This window comes from Pimephales promelas, chromosome 7, assembly GCF_988280905.1.
Source record: "Pimephales promelas chromosome 7, fPimPro1.hap1.1, whole genome shotgun sequence".
Classification (NCBI taxonomy): Eukaryota; Metazoa; Chordata; class Actinopteri; order Cypriniformes; family Leuciscidae; genus Pimephales; species Pimephales promelas.
Window position 1 is genome coordinate 41,708,867 of NC_142775.1, and position 15,886 is coordinate 41,724,752.

A 15,886-nucleotide genomic window follows, 5' to 3' on the forward strand; every position below is an offset into this window, starting at 1 on the left:
AGTCTTTCATCAACATCATTTCAGTCAATCCTCAAATATTTCAGGTCAATTTATGCAGTAGTTATGGTTTGTTCTTATCACCAACACTATAATTATGAGCAATAATAATAGTGATGCTTGTCTCAACAAGCAATAAGCATTGGAACATGTCCAACACTATCTTTTAGAGAACTGCATCTTTACAAACAGAAGCAAGAACTGCCACCAGACCACTGTTAAATGACCCAGCTCAAACATTGACTAATATACTTTCGAAGGGGTTTGTTGTGTCTTTATGAAAGCCTAAACAGTGAGTTCTCAGCATGTCGAAGATGTCCGAAACAGACTGTTCTCAGTTCAGTTAGTGCACTTTCTGGAGTGACTGAAGTGCTACTAAGAGTAAACAAAACCCAACAATTCCCTGGAGTTCTTCAGGAACATTAACGTGTGTGTGTGTGTGTGTGTGTAGAGACAGATTTCAGAGCAACGCAAACATATAATGTATATATAGTGATGTTCAAAATCAGTATTTTTAAAAGCAGAACGAATCTGAACAATAAATATAAGTTGTTTGTTTAAGTCGTTTGGCTGAACAGTCTAAACTGCTGTTTGTTACACAATATTTCACAGAGAATTTAGAGAATGACTCCATGATATTTTATTCAGGATCCAGCTACAATTAGATACAACTTCTTTCAGTTCTGAGATGTTATCTCTGTTATCTAGATGTGTAACTTTCATATTCAAAATGCACTAAAACTACAGTTTGATCAACAAATTTCTTCCGTCGTTAAATGGTCGTTTTTTTTTCATTTAAGGCGTCTTGCTAAAGTCAAATGTTTTCTCTCTCTGAAGAATGATAAAATAGTCATTCATGCTTTCATCACTTCACGAATTGACTTTTGTAATTCACTTCATCTTGGAGCTAACCAATTATCCATTGGGCACCAATGCTGCTGCTAGACTGTTGACTGGTTGTCGAAAGTTTGATCACATTGCTCCAATTTTAACTTCTCTAAATTGGAGAATTGAGTCTTTGTTTTTAAATCATTACACGGACTAGCACCTGGGTACTTATCTGACTTCATACACTACGACAACCCACCCAGGTCACTTCGGTCTAGTAATCTTGGAGCTCTCTGTGCGTAGATCGAGACTGAAACACTGATTGACCGAGCTTTTACAGTAGCAGGCCCTAAATTATAGAAGAGTCTACCACTATCAATCAGAACAGTTTTGTCATTTGCTACTTTCAAATTAAAGCTTAAAAACCACTTTCTAAATGTAGATCCTTTATGCACTTTATTAACCTTCAATTGTATTCTATTTAATGTATTATTTATTCTATTGCTTGTAAATGTATCAATCATTTTTATTATATTGTATTATCCTTTTACTGATGAATCTGTCCTATTCAGCAGTTTGGGTTGTTTTTAAGTGTGCTCTGTGTATATATGTATATATTTAAAAACAACCGGACAATGAAAAGAGCACATGGCCCAAAATAACAAAACATCCATGTGCAACACAAGACAGGACAGGCATGTGACAGAATGCAGACCTTGACGCTAGGGGTCTAACAACAAAAAAGTCAGGAAGTCAGGAATCTTGGTGTGTCTCTAGAGTCAGACCTTAGTTTCAGTAGTCATGTCAAATCAATAACTAAATCAGCATACTATCACCTGAAAAATATTGCAAGAATTAGATGCTTTGTTTCCAGTCAAGACTCAGAGAAACTTGTGCATGCGTTCATCACCAGCAGTGGATTACTGTAATGGCCTCCTCACTGGCCTTCCTAAACACACCATCAGCTCATACAGATCCAGAACACATGAACACATCACACCAGTCCTCAGGTCTTTACACTGGCTCCCAGTTACATTTAGGATTGATTTTAAAGTATTATTACTGGTATATAAATCATTTAATGGGTTAGGACCTCAATATATTGCAGATATGCTCACTGAATATAAACCCAACATCACTCAGATCATTAGGATCACATCAGCTAGAAACACGGAGGGTTCACTCTAAGCATGGAGAGTCTGCTTTAGCTATTATGCTGGACCAGCTTCCAGAAGAGATCAGGTGTGCTCCTACAGTAACCACATTCAAATCCAGACTCAAAACACTTCTGTTCAGCTGTGCATTTACTGAATGAGCACTGTGCCACTGTTCACCCACCTCTTACTGTTTTTTTTTTTTTACATTTTAAACTGTTTTAATTATTTACTGTATTTTATTTTTTATTCTAAACTGTTTTAATTATTCTGATTATGCTTTTGATTATTTGAATTTCTTCTGTGTAAAGCACTTTGAATTACCATTGTGTATGAAATGTGCTATATAAATAAACTTGCCTTGCCTTGCCTTGCCTAAGCTAATACTATACCAATCAAATTACACGTTCAAATGCCTGCTTGGAAAAGGGTCGTAAAGAAATTCCCTCCAAAGGGAACAACTTCTTTCTGGCTCACAATCATCCAGAGGATCTGACATCTTCACGCTTTAAAAACCAATGACCAAAAGATCATGCCCTCTTAGTCCTCTCTTCTGGCCTTCACTGCTGCCGATGTCTGTGGGCACCCCCTATCGGGGCCCATGGTGCCATGCCTTCACTCTCTTAACAGAGTCAGACTGTGTTTTCTTCAATCCTACTCAGAAGAAAACTGCAACCCTGAATGGGCAACCAACTCTTCCGACTTCCTCATTGTTTGGTTGGGGTCTGTGTGGCCTCTCCAGCCCAGGGCCGGCAGGTCACAATCTGCATGGCTAACCCTAACCCTAACACATGTGCTCATGGACAGAGAGGAAACCTTCAATCAGAACAGAGTCAAACTACCCATGCAATTCATCATATCTGCTTCATCCAACAGAGAAAAAAATGATTGCAATTTTAACATTTGACACTCACAGAATCATCAACAACTTGAACTGTTCAACAACTTCAAGAATTGTGTCCAATGCAAAAGCTATATATGCAGTCAAACATTTAATGAGACACTCTGAAAATAAGGTGATGGTTCTTTAGTTCCAATTCCTGCTTCCGGTTTCATTCTGTCGCTTTATACATCTACCCAATATCTGTGTAATTGTTTGTATGTTACTTATGTGTTTGTGACTTTGTTGATAAAACTTGTGCACAATATGTATTTGGTGCTGATTCTCTGCTTACAAAAAAAGTTTATTTTAAGATCTTGATCTCGTTACATGCTCTAAGCGCTGTACATGCTAAGAAAGAAGTTTTTTTTCTGTGGCCATGAAAGATAGGCCTAACCCTTTTCTTAGAATAAATGAATAATCAAAAAAGTTTGTTTGGTTTGGTAAATGTTGATAAGCAATCTTAAGTTATGATTGATTATTAATGTTCCCCTTTTGAGCCAACTCGTTACAAATGAACTGTAAAGTAAATAAACAAATCTATAAAGTAACTAAATATAAGTTATCTATTTGTCCATTAGTACTCTTGAGAAATTGAGGAACATTTATTTAGGATAAAATTTAAACTTAAACAACTGTAAATATATTGTTTACACTACAAACACAAAATAAAGTGTCATTTGATTCTTCAAGACCACGAAATTAGCAAGTTTCATCAATATCACTATATTTACAGATAAAAGAAATAAATCTGTCACTCATATTTAGTTGTTGTGCTTGTAATATGGTCGTAGGTCACATGATAACATCAACATCGCAGATGTCTAGATCACATTCATACTTAACGTCATCAGGCTATATAATACCTACTCTTTTAGTGATTGTTATTGAAATTAAGAACCTAATCAGTGAGTATGTAGTTTCAAACGTAATCATGGTCCAGCCATATCACTCAAAACTACAATTCCCAGAATTCCTCCTGCTCATCCCCTGTACTCACTCAGCCATCATCCTCACCTGCACCTGATTACCTCACTCATCTCCACAGTATTTAAGCACACCTCAGTCACACATTTTGGTCTAAGACAGGTCTTGTACTGTGGATTGTGGACCTGAGTGATTTAACTTTTGAGATTTCTCCAAGATCCTGTCTCCTACCCTCTCTGTTTTTAAAGGATTGTGGGAACGTTGGAGGTAAAGACATTGTTTATTCGTTTACTCTCACTGCAACCAAAAGGTATGTGTTTGCGTGTGGAAATACTTACCATTTGAGGTCATCCCCTCTATCTTCACCTGCAAACCCAAGAACTGAAGCATTATTCTTGAGTTGGTCATTGTTAGTTGTCTAAACTCGCTTGTTTTGGACACTGTGTTAGAAAGCATTAGAACATGGGTGTGTATTGATCTGGTGTAACTTTGCTGTTTAAATAATGTGCTTTTTAGATTTAATTTCAATTTGATGTTTTAAATCTGTGTGGTTTGTCACAACTCTGTTAGGGATTGTGGCCAATGCTGTCCTGGAAATGGTGTGAACTGTAATCGATAAAAACAAGTTAGTAAATGTTTTGCAAGTACTTGGAATCCTATCAAAGGAAAAGTCTAGAAGAGCAATGCGTGTTTGTTATTACGCCTCCTTTGATCATAGTAATGTGATGCTTGTATTGTGACTCTTTGTTTTATTCTATTTATATTAAACTCCTTTTGTCTACTGCTCTTATAAACATCCCAAATATATCATGCAGATTTAGATTTGATGTGTTTTAAAGTCTCTCTTAGCAGGTGGCTCATGCCAGTGTTTTACCAGTCTTTAAGAGTTTTTGTATATTTCACTATCCACTTTCACACAGATTTTTGGAAATTATTATTATTTTTGTTTAATTTGGTGTATCATGTTAACTGTTTGGTTTCCTCCGTAGATCTGAGATGTAAATGGGTCTGATGTGAGCTCCATCACTGGGATTGGATCGTTTGTGTGGTGCTTTTATGTCCAACGATCAATTTACATGTCTTGTAAAATGTTAACACCAGTTTTCCAAATATGCCCTATGTTGCTTTAATGAATTTACTTTGTTTGATTTTTATTCCAGTGAGGTCCTCACACAATCTTGATTGGAATGAGTACTGTGTGTGTTATCTGTCTGATTTGTGTTTTTGCAGGAGCTGTTTAGGGATATAAAGACATCTGAGTGAGTCAGATTTCAGAGACAGAGGGTCACCCCACACGTAGTGATTGGTGAAGTTCAGGTCAGATCAATTTATCAATCCTAACCCTAAAGAACTCAATGGTATGTTCACCGATGTGCGCTTGTTAATGTCAATTTGTTGATTTTGCCTTTTTTTCTAACAATCATTTAAACAGCAAATTGCAAAGGATACATTGTCTGTGTCCCTACCAATATCCAGTGACCCTGATATATCCCTAGCAATAATTTAGATCGAAACTTAATTTATATTTATACATTGAAATTGGTGGGGACCGGGACATCAAAATCAAACGTACGCTACTGGTTTTAAGTGTTTCTCAGGACCTCCACATGCTCTTGAATGGAGTATTAGCAGTGATGTGGGATCATCTGCATGGCTTTTGAAGCTCTCCTTGTGTGGAGACACGGGACTTTTTTTATGCCCTTCTCTGCACTTAATGTTCTCTTAAACCTGTCATTTTTGCACCTCACGCTGTTTTTCAGCCGTCTCGTTGTTTCAGAGTCCTAAAGCTGACTTCCAGCACTAGCTGTGCTCTGTTAAACTGGACATGTATTACATGTATAAATGCATGTATTTATATAAACATTGTCACAGGTCGGGATGGGACCCCCCCGGCGCAGACCACCCCTATGAGCGTACCACCTCGGAGTTACCCAGAGACACCACGAGACCAGACAAGGTATTAAGTATAAAAAGTGTTTTATTGAATTAAAATTAAACCATCTCCTAAACTAAAACTTGGTGACTCCCCTTCCTGGCTTCCAGGGGTGCGGGATGGAGCAGGCACTAGCAATGGATACACACAGCGGGGCTTCTTCGGGCGGCCAGAGGTAATTCACGAACAGACACTTGTAAGGAAGTCACACCGTCGTTCTTCTTCTCACAGCCAGAGGTAATTCACGAACATACACTTGTAAGAAAGTCGCACAGTCATTCTTCTCACAGCCAGAGGTAAGTCACGAATAGACGCTTGTAAGGAAGTCACACCGTCGTTCTTCTTCTCACAGCCAGAGGTAAGTCGCGGAACAGACACTTGTAAGGAAGTCACACCGTCATTGTTCTCACAGCCAGAGGTAAGTCATGAACAGATACTTGTCAGAAAGTCGCACAGTCGTTCTTCTCACAGCCAGAGGTAATTCACGAATAGATACTTGTAAGGAAGTCACACCGTCGTTCTTCTCACAGCCAGAGGTAAGTCACGAACAGACACTTGTAAGGAAGTCACACCGTCGTTCTTCTTCTCGCAGCCAGAGGTAAGTCACGAACAGACGCTTGTAAGGAAGTCACACCGTCGTTCTTCTCGCAGCCAGAGGTAAGTCACGAACAGACACTTGTAAGGAAGTCACACCGTCGTTCTTCTTCTCGCAGCCAGAGGTAAGTCACGAACAGACACTTGTAAGGAAGTCACACCATCGTTCTTCTCACAGCCAGAGGCCGGTAAATGAGCAGATGCCTGGAAGGGATCCACGTGACTGTTCCTCTTCACACCACCAGGGGTAAGTAATGGAGCAGATGTTGGTAAGGGGTTCACACAACAGTTTCTCTTTACACCACCAGGGGTAAGTAGTGGAGCAGATGAATCGAACAGCAATGCATGAACATTTCACAAATTCTCTTGCAATGCAACTGTAGTGAATTACTCACGGAAGGGGTTTTCTCCAGTGCGAAAAGCTCAATGGGCAAATACTGATTCGTATCTGATGAAGGAGAATCAAACAGTAATGTATGAACATTTCACAAATCCTCTTCAGTAGAGTAGTAAATCAACAGTAGTCAAGTACTCACGGCAGGGGTTTTCTTCAGTGTGAAGCTGTTTGATTCTCCTGTTCTAAATAAGAAACCGTATCTGCCCATTGAGCTTCTTACAGGGAAGAAAACCCCTGTCGTGAGTGTTCTGGCGGTGTTCTGAATCAGAATCGGAGCGGCTCTTCTGCTGGACATCTTCAAGACGTTACACAGCAGATGATTAGTAAGTCAAAGTCGCTCATTTGAAAAGAGTGCTTCTCCTGGTTCCATCTCTTGGACTGATGGTTTTTTTTGCCATCCTAATACATGAGAATCACCCCATGTATATGCTCGTATAGAAGTCTTGCTGGAATTTTCCTGGGCTTTTGCTGCCATAGATTAGCCTCTTTGGTATAGACTTACTAGTATTTCCTTCACTCTTTAACTTGTTTATTATGTGCACATCTAACCCTTTCTGGGTCTTCTTTAAAAAAAAAAATCTTTTCTAGATTTTTTTTTTCGACTGTTTTCAAAAAAAAATTAAATAAATTTCTAATCCTTAAGCATATCCACGCACACGTTATTTAGCAGGCGTTTAACTGTTCAATTACTGGCCAGAATTGAACAGTTAAAAGCCCCATGTTGGGCGCCATGTTTTACGGTGTGTGTGCTTTATTCTTAACTCCTTTAACCTTATTTATTATCCTCAGGTTAGGTCGAGTAAGTCAAATCTGCCCTAAATCATAAGCATTCGATTGGTATTTACAATTGTTCAGATGACTTCTCTGTGATCAGTTCTTGCTTAAGGTTTATTAACAACACTGCTAGACGATTACTTGTAATTAGCAGTATTTATTAATGTAAATATTCCAGAAATAAAAGTTGGAGTAGATTCCAGAGTTTGAGCATGAGGAATTTAAATTTGAGCCTGTGTAAGGGAAATCATTATGGACATCAGCTATGCTAATTATTTCCCATCTGTTTTCTGCGGTTATCTCGGGACGCTTGTCCCGAGAAAAATGGCGTTCGTCAACTCCAGTTTGTTGGAGCTGCTGTACTGCACACGGGTGTGAACGACATCAGGCTGAGGTTCTGAAGAAGTTCTACAGGAGCCTGATCGAGACGGTTCGCAACACATCGCCTGAAGCAACGATCATCTTGTGTCTGGGCTGCTTCCCACGTACAGACAAGGACAGGAAAGGTTCAGTAGATTATTTGCACACACCTAATAAATAGTAAGTCAAAGTCCAAATCACAGTCTTTGTTGTCCAAACTTAATTGATATGCTTAGTGTGGAACATTATCTTGAAACTGTGTCTATTCCTCGTTTAGTGACTCCTGTGGAGAGACGACTCTGCCTGTGAGCTGCTGTCAGCGCTTGAAACATCACACACCGATGCTCACAAGTCAGAGGTTAGTTACTCTTTGACTCTCACTTTGTCTACTCCATGCGTTTCTCTGCCCAGGAGGACGCGATCATCTCTGGCTTCATTCACTTCGGCACCGACACGACACCATGGATCACACAGTGGAAGACACGAGCCAGGACCAGAGCAAGAACCTCTCCGCTGCCCCTCCCGGTCTTGGAGATCTCGACCTGGAACCGCTTCTCCCCTCTTAGCGAGTCGGAACGTGACGCCACCGTGATCATGGGAACGTCCATAGTCCGTCATGTCCGTGCTACCTCAGGTAAGGATAAGGTGCGCACTCACTGCTTTCCTGGTGCTCGTGTTCTTGATGTTGCTGCACAGGTTCCCGAGATCCTGAAGTTGATTTGCGCGTCAGAGCTGTTGTGCTGAACATGGGAGCGAACGACATCAGGCTGAGGTTCTGAAGGACTACAGGAGCCTGATCGAGACGGTACGCAACACATCGCCTGAAGCAACGATTGTGTCTGCACTGCTTCCCATGTACAGACATGACTAGAATGTCAAAGTCCAAATCACAGTCTTTGTTGTCCAAACTTAATTGATATGGTTTGTGTGGAACATTATATTGAAACTGTGTCTATTCCTCGTTTAGTGACTCCTGTGGAGAGCCGACTCTGCCTGTGAGCTGCTGGATCGGCGGTCAGCACTTGAAACATCACACGCTGATGCTCACAAGTCAGTGGTTGGTTCCTCTTTGACTCTGACTTCATCTACTCCACGCGTTTCTCTGCCCAGGAGGACGCGATCATCTCTGGCTTCATTCACTCCGGCACCAACACAACACCATGGATCACACAGCGGAAGACACGAGCCAGGACCAGAGCTAAAACCTCTCCGCTGCCCCTCCCGGTCATGGAGATCTCGACCCGGAACCGTTTCTCCCCTCTTGGTGAGTCGGAACGCGACGCCACCGTGATCATGGGCACGTCCATGGTCCGTCATGTCCTTGCTACCTCAGGTAAGGATAAGGTGCGCACTCACTGCTTTCCTGGTGCTCATGTTCTTGATGTTGCTGCACAGGTTCCCGAGATCCTGAACGGTGATGAGCGCGTCGCAGCTGTTTTGCTGAACGTGGAAGCGAACGACATCAGGCTGAGGTTCTAAAGAAGGACTACAGGAGCCTGATCGAGACGGTACGCAACGAGCCTTGCACATCTAACCCTTTCTGGGTCTTCTTTAAATAATCTTTTCTAGATTTTTTTTTTCCGACTAAGTTTCACTAGTCGTCTTCTAATTGATTTATCTTTAAAAAAGAAAATAAATTTCTAATCCTTAAGCACATCCACGCACACGCTATTTAGCTGGCGCTTAACTGTTCAATTACTGGCCAGAATTAAACGGTTAAAGCCCCACGTTGGGCGCCATGTATTACGGTGTGTGCTTCAATCTTAACACCTTTTAACCTTATTATTTATTATCCTCAGGTTAGGTCGAGTAAGTCAAATCTGCCCTAAATCATTAGCATTCGATTGGTATTTACAATTGTTCAGATGACCTCTCTGTGGTCAGTTCTTGCTGAAGGTTTATTAACAACACTGCTAGACGATTACTTGTAATTAGCATTAGTTATTTATTAATGTAAATATTCCAGAAAAAAGTTAGGCTCAAACTTAAATTCTTTATGGTCAAACTCTGGAATCTACTCCTGTGTAAGGGAAATCATTATGGACATCAGCTATGCTAATTATTTCCCATCTGTTTTCTGCTGTTATCTCGGGACGCTTGTCCCGAGAAAAATGGCGTTAGTCAACTTCAGTTTGTCGGAGCTGCTGTACTGCACGTGGGAGTGAACGACATTAGGCTGAGGTTCTGAAGTTCTACAGGAGCCTGATCGAGACGGTATGCAACACATCGCCTGAAGCAACGATCATCGTGTCTGGGCCGTTTCCCACGTACAGACAAGGACAGGAAAGGTTCAGTAGATTATTTGCACACACCTTATAAATAGTAAGTCAAAGTCCAAATCACAGTCTTTGTTGTCCAAACTTAATTGATATGCTTAGTGTGAAACATTTATATTGAAACTGTCTATTCCTTGTTTAGTGACGCCTGTGGAGAGACGACTCTGCCTGTAAGCTGCTGGATCGGCGGTCGGCGCTTGAAACATCACACACCGATGCTCACAAGTCAGTGGTTAGTTACTATTTGACTCTGACTTCGTCTACTCCATGCGTTTCTTTGCCCAGGAGGATGCTTACATCTCTGGCTTCATTCACTCCGGCACCGACACAACACCATGGATCATACAGCGGAAGACACGAGCCAGGACCAGAGCAAGAACCTCTCCGTCGCCCCTCCCGGTCTTGGAGATCTCGACCCGGAACCGCTTCTCCCCTCTTCGCGAGTCGGAACGCGACGCCACCGTGATCATGGGCACGTCCATGGTCCGTCATGTCCGTGCTACCTCAGGTAAGGATAAGGTGCGCACTCACTGCTTTCCTGGTGCTCTTGATGTTGCTGCACAGGTTCCCGAGATCCTGAACGGTGATGAGCGCGTCGCAGCTGTTTTGCTGAATGTGGGAGTGAACGACATCAGGCTGAGGTTCTAAAGAAGGACTACAGGAGCCTGATCGAGACGGTACGCAACACATCGCCTGAAGCAACGAGCCTTGCACATCTAACCCTTTCTGGGTCTTCTTTAAATAATCTTTTCTAGATTTTTTTTTTTCGACTAAGTTTCACTAGTTGTCTTCTAATTGATTTATCTTTAAAAAAGAAAATACATTTCTAATCCTTAAGCACATCCACGCACGCGCTATTTAGCTGGCGTTTAACTGTTCAATTACTGGCCAGAATTGAACAGTTAAAGCCCCACGCTGGGCGCCATGTTTTACGGTGTGTGCTTTAATCTTAACACCTTTTAACCTTATTTATTATCCTCAGGTTAGGTCGAGTAAGTCAAATCTGCCCTAAATCATTAGCATTCGATTGGTATTTACAATTGTTCAGATGACTTCTCTGTGGTCAGTTCTTGCTTAAGGTTTATTAACAACACTGCTAGATGATTACTTGTAATTAGCATTAGTTATTTATTCATGTAAATATTCCAGAAAAAAGTTGGGCTCAAACTTAAATTCTTTATGCTCAAACTCTGGAATCTACTCCTGTGTAAGGGAAATCATTATGGACATCAGCTATGCTAATTATTTCCCATCTGTTTTCTGCTGTTATCTCGGGATGCTTGTCCCGGGAAAAATGGCGTTAGTCAACTCCAGTTTGTCGGAGCTGCTGTACTGCACGTGGGAGTGAACGACATCAGGCTGAGGTTCTGAAGTTCTACAGGAGCCTGATCGAGACGGTATGCAACACATCGCCTGAAGCAACGATCATCGTGTCTGGGCCGCTTCCCACGTACAGACAAGGACAGGAAAGGTTCAGTAGATTATTTGCACACACCTTATAAATAGTAAGTCAAAGTCCAAATCACAGTCTTTGTTGTCCAAACTTAATTGATATGCTTAGTGTGGAACATTTATATTGAAACTGTCTATACCTTGTTTAGTGACGCCTGTGGAGTGACGACTCGACACCTGTGGAGAGACGACTCTGCCTGTGAGCTGCTGGATCGGCGGTTAGCGCTTGAAACATCACACGCCGATGCTCACAAGTCAGTGGTTAGTTACTCTTTGACTCTGACTTCGTCTACTCCATTCGTTTCTCTGCCCAGGAGGACGAGATCATCTCTGGCTTCATTCACTCCGGCACCGACACGACACCATGGATCACACAGCGGAAGACACGAGCCAGGACCAGAGCAAGAATCTCTCCGTCGCCCCTCCCGGTCTTCGAGATCTCAACCCGGAACCGCTTCTCCCCTCTTCGCGAGTCGGAACGCGATGCCACCGTGATCATGGGCACGTCCATGGTCTGTCATGTCTGTGCTACCTCAGGTAAGGATAAGGTGTGCACTCACTGCTTTCCTGGTGCTCATGTTCTTGATGTTGCTGCACAGGTTCCTGAGATCCTTAACGGTAATGAGCGTGTCGGAGCTGTTGTGCTGAACGTGGGAGCGAACGACATCAGGCTGAGGTTCTGAAGAAGTTCTACAGGAGCCTGATCGAGACGGTTCGCAACACATCGCCTGAAGCAACGATCATCTTGTGTCTGGGCTGCTTCCCACGTACAGACAAGGACAGGAAAGGTTCAGTAGATTATTTGCACACACCTAATAAATAGTAAGTCAAAGTCCAAATCACAGTCTTTGTTGTCCAAACTTAATTGATATGCTTAGTGTGGAACATTATCTTGAAACTGTGTCTATTCCTCGTTTAGTGACTCCTGTGGAGAGATGACTCTGCCTGTGAGCTGCTGGACTGGCGGTCAGCGCTTGAAACATCACACACCGATGCTCACAAGTCAGAGGTTAGTTACTCTTTGACTCTCACTTTGTTTACTCCATGCGTTTCTCTGCCCAGGAGGACGCGATCATCTCTGGCTTCATTCACTTCGGCACCGACGCGACACCATGGATCACACAGTGGAAGACACGAGCCAGGACCAGAGCAAGAACCTCTCCGCTGCCCCTCCCGCTCTTGGAGATCTCGACCTGGAACCGCTTCTCCCCTCTTAGCGTGTCAGAACGCGATGCCACCGTGATCATGGGAACGTCCATAGTCCGTCATGTCCGTGCTACCTCAGGTAAGGATAAGGTGCGCACTCACTGCTTTCCTGGTGCTCCTGTTCTTGATGTTGCTGCACAGGTTCCTGAGATCCTGATCGGTGATGAGCGCGTCGGAGCTGTTGTGCTGAACGTGGGTGTGAACGACATCAGGCTGAGGTTCTGAAGAAGAACTACAGGAGCCTGATCGAGACGCAACACATCGCCTGAAGCAACGATTGTGTCTGCACTGCTTCCCACTTACAGACATGACTAGTAAGTCAAAGTCCAAATCACAGTTTTTGTTGTCCAAACTTAATTGATATGCTTAGTGTGGAACATTATATTGAAATTGTGTCTGTTCCTCGTTTAGTGACGCCTGTGGAGAGACTACTCGACGCCTGTGGGCTGTGAGCTGCTGGATCAGCGGTCAGCACTTGAAACATCACACGCTGATGCTCACAAGTCAGTGGTTGGTTACTCTTTGACTCTGACTTCATCTACTCCATGCGTTTCTCTGCACAGGAGGACGCGATCATCTCTGGCTTCATTCACTCCGGCACCAACACAACACCATGGATCACACAGCGGAAGACACGAGCCAGGACCAGAGCTAAAACCTCTCCGCTGCCCCTCCCGGTCATGGAGATCTCGACCCGGAACCGTTTCTCCCCTCTTGGTGAGTCGGAACGCGACGCCACCGTGATCATGGGCACGTCCATGGTCCGTCATGTCTGTGCTACCTCAGGTAAGGATAAGGTGCGCACTCACTGCTTTCCTGGTGCTCATGTTCTTGATGTTGCTGCACAGGTTCCCGAGATCCTGAACGGTGATGAGCGCGTCGCAGCTGTTTTGCTGAACGTGGGAGCGAACGACATCAGGCTGAGGTTCTAAAGAAGGACTACAGGAGCCTGATCGAGACGGTACGCAACACATCGCCTGAAGCAACGAGCCTTGCACATCTAACCTTTCTGGGTCTTCTTTAAATAATCTTTTCTAGATTTTTTTTTTCCGACTAAGTTTCACTAGTCGTCTTCTAATTGATTTATCTTTAAAAAAGAAAATAAATTTCTAATCCTTAAGCACATCCACGCACACGCTATTTAGCTGGCGCTTAACTGTTCAATTACTGGCCAGAATTGAACAGTTAAAGCCCCACGCTGGGCGCCATGTATTACGGTGTGTGCTTCAATCTTAACACCTTTTAACCTTATTATTTATTATCCTCAGGTTAGGTCGAGTAAGTCAAATCTGCCCTAAATCATTAGCATTCGATTGGTATTTACAATTGTTCAGATGACCTCTCTGTGGTCAGTTCTTGCTGAAGGTTTATTAACAACATTGCTAGACGATTACTTGTAATTAGCATTAGTTATTTATTAATGTAAATATTCCAGAAAAAAGTTATGCCCAAACTTAAATTCTTTATGCTCAAACTCTGGAATCTACTCCTGTGTAAGGGAAATCATTATGGACATCAGCTATGCTAATTATTTCCCATCTGTTTTCTGCTGTTATCTCGGGACGCTTGTCCCGAGAAAAATGGCGTTAGTCAACTTCAGTTTGTCGGAGCTGCTGTACTGCACGTGGGAGTGAACGACATTAGGCTGAGGTTCTGAAGTTCTACAGGAGCCTGATCGAGACGGTATGCAACACATCGCCTGAAGCAACGATCATCGTGTCTGGGCCGTTTCCCACGTACAGACAAGGACAGGAAAGGTTCAGTAGATTATTTGCACACACCTTATAAATAGTAAGTCAAAGTCCAAATCACAGTCTTTGTTGTCCAAACTTAATTGATGTGCTTAGTGTGGAACGTTATCTTGAAACTGTGTATTCCTCATTTAGTGACTCCTGTGGAGAGACGACTCTGCCTGTGAGCTGCTGGATTGGCGGTCAGCGCTTGAAACATCACAAGCCGATGCTCACAAGTCAGTGGTTAGTTACTCTTTGACTCTCACTTTGTCTACTCCATGCGTTTCTCTGCCCAGGAGGACGCGATCATCTCTGGCTTCATTCACTTCGGCACTGACACAACACCATGGATCACACAGCGGAAGACACGAGCCAGGACCAGAGCTAGAACCTCTCCGCCGCCCCTCCCGGTCTTGGAGATATCGACCCGGAACTGCTTCTCCCCTCTTTGCGAGTCGGAACGTGACGCCACCGTGATCATGGGCACGTCCATGGTCCGTCATGTCCGTGCTACCTCAGGTAAGGATAAGGTGCGCACTCACTGCTTTCCTGGTGCTCATGTTCTTGATGTTGCTGCACAGGTTCCCGAGATCCTGAACGGTGATGAGCGCGTCGGAGCTGTTATGCTGAATGTGGGAGCGAACGACATCAGGCTGAGGTTCTGAAGGACTGCAGGAGCCTGATCAAGACGGTACGCAGCACATCGCCTGAAGTAATGAGCCTTGCACATCTAACCCTTTCTCTGTCTTTAAATAATCTTTTCTAGATTTTTTTTTTCTGAGTAAGTTTCATTAGTCGTCTTCTAATTGATTTCTTTAAAAAAGAAAATAAATTTCTAACCCTTAAGCATATCCACGCACACACTATTTAGCAGGCGCTGAACTGTTCAATTACTGGCCAGAATTGAACAGTTAAAGCCCCACGTTGGGCGCCATGTTTTACGGTGTGTGCTTTAATCTTAACACCTTTTAACCTTATTATTTATTATCCTGAGGTTAGGTTGAGTGAGTCAAATCTGCCCTAAATCATAAGCATTCGAATGGTATTTACAATTGTTCAGATGACTTCTCTGTGGTCAGTTCTTGCTTAAGGTTTATTAACAACATTGCTAGACTATTACTTGTAATTAGCATTAGTTATGTATTAATGTAAATATTCCAGAAATAAAAGTTAGGTTCAAACTTAAATTCTTTATGCTCAAACTCTGAAATCTACTCCTGTGTAAGGGAAATCATTATGGACATCAGCTATGCTAATTATTTCCCATCTGTTTTCTGCTGTTATCTCTGGACACTTGTCCCGAGAAAAATGGCGTTCGTCAACTTCAGTTTGTCGGAGCTGCTGTACTGCACGTGGGAGTGAACAACATCAGGCT